The sequence below is a fragment of the Callorhinus ursinus genome, unplaced genomic scaffold (assembly GCF_003265705.2).
Source record: "Callorhinus ursinus isolate GAN/ISIS: 27379988/994484 unplaced genomic scaffold, GSC_fseal_2.0 scaffold4, whole genome shotgun sequence".
Lineage (NCBI taxonomy): Eukaryota > Metazoa > Chordata > Mammalia > Carnivora > Otariidae > Callorhinus > Callorhinus ursinus.
The window spans coordinates 57,257,881-57,259,918 of NW_027397066.1; the positions used below are offsets into that span (position 1 = coordinate 57,257,881).

The window sequence follows — 2,038 nt, forward strand, 5'->3', positions numbered from 1 at the left end:
TCTCTTATTAAGAGATGAAATGCATGAGATCAAAACTAGAGATTTAAATCGCATGTGACTAGTGCAAAAATTCCATAGTCAGATAGAGGCAGGGAGAGTATTTCTGGCTTTACTTAACAGTGAAGATTTAATGGAAGAATTGGCTGGCTCTTGGGAAACAGAAGTGAAAAGAAAGCCAGTCTGTATGTTTATTATCAAATCTGTAAGAATGCAGGAACATGTACTGATGACAATAATCTATACTTAGGAATCAGTCCAGATGTGTTTTTCCCTAGCAACTTGTCTGAAACTATATAATGGTGTGCATTTTTCTTGGAGAGGGTCTATATAATCATTTTCTAGAAAGTATAGGTATCTGTACTGATGTTTTTATATGAAGAACATAGTGTCTTTGTGGTTTTAAAGACAACTGTGAAATAAAATTGTTTCACCTGCAAAAAAAAAAAAAAAAGGTGAAGAGAAAAATTCCTTCCAGAGGTTGCACTGTAGTAGTGAAGGAAGGGCATGGTAAAGGAGGTGCTTTAACAATATTTAACTGGCAGTAGATTGAAAACTGTATTGGTAAAAGTGTTTGCAAACACAGCTGTTATGTAAAATAAGGAGAGAGCGTCAGCAGGAACAGCAATGTTGAATTGGGTTAGATTCCACAATTAGAAATAGAATTTACAATTTAATGGTTCTAGCTGTTGACAGAGAGGTAGACTTACCAGCAGCAGATTTAAGACTTAGATTCAGATGTATTCAGATATATTCAGCAGATTCAGACTCAGATTCTTAAGTATCTGGGAGTGTGGTCGTACCATCAACAAAAATAAGGGAAAGACTTATACTGGGACAGAAGTTGGGTCCAAGTATACCAAATTCTTACAGGGAGAACATCTCAGAGACAGAAGTAAAGGAAAAGTGGATTCTTTGATTTGAGGAACGAAGAGGAGGAAATGGGATGAAGTTTCGATCAGATGAATTCAGTCTTATTAGTAAGATTGTGGCAAAGTCATCTGAGAGTCGATGGAGATAAAAAGGTTTAACCCTGTATCAGTATTACTGATTTTTCTTTTGGCCTCAGGCATCAGTATGGCTTGGTTTGGCATTTTTACTGATCTTCTCTTTATTTAAATGTTGATAATTCTGTTCATCATGGGATTTTCAGCATTAATTTTGATGTTTTTAAAAATAATGCATTAAACATTACTTACCATAATCACTGAGTTCTTTGACAACTAATTAAATTTTGCATCTGAGGCACTTGTCTTTATCCTAGTCCCAGCCTGGATAAAAAGCATGATTTCAGCATTGGAATGGATAGCAATTCATGCATAATAAATTAGCATATTATATGAGCACATGTTCCGAATGAACTTTAGGTAGAATAGGATTTTTAAAAATTGTGCTAAGGATCTGGGGGGCAAAGCGCGGCCCCGCGAGCAGTTGCGGCGGGAGAGCCGCGGGCGGAGAGCTTGACTCGCCGGCTCCGGCGCTGCCTGCTTCCCCGCCGCCGCGCACAGCCATGTCCCAGGAGAAGCCCAAGGAGGGCGTGAAGACAGAGAACGACCACATCAACCTGAAGGTGGCCGGGCAGGGCGGTTCCGTGGTGCGCTTCAAAATCAAGGGACACACCCCGCTGAGCAAGCTGATGAAGGCGTACTGCGAGAGGCAGGGCTTATCAATGAGACAGATTAGATTCAGGTTTGATGGGCAGCCAATTAACGAAACAGACACCGCCGCACAGCTGGGGATGGAGGACGAAGACACCATCGACGTGTTCCAGCAGCAGACGGGGGGCTCGTGGCAGAGCGGCTGTCTCTGTCCCCTCCGTGTCGTCCCTGCATCTGCTGAAGAGTGAACAAGTGACCATACCCATCACAACGGAGTCTGCGGAAACCTGGGGACAGTCACCAAAATTACCTCCCTGTCTTTGACATTTTGTGAGGGCAACTCAGAACTCTGTCTGCAGGGGGGAGCCTGCAGCTGGAAGCGGGCCAGTCACACTTGTCTTTGTTGGGGTGAAGTGAGTTGTGAGGGTTTTTGGGTTTGTTTT

General features: G+C 42.6%; 1 pseudogene; it reads left to right on the forward strand.

The window, feature by feature from the left end:
* The first annotated feature begins 1,409 nt into the window (after nucleotides 1-1,409).
* LOC112835822 (small ubiquitin-related modifier 3 pseudogene) lies at nucleotides 1,410-2,032 on the forward strand (annotated as a pseudogene).
* The last annotated feature ends 6 nt before the right edge of the window (nucleotides 2,033-2,038 follow it).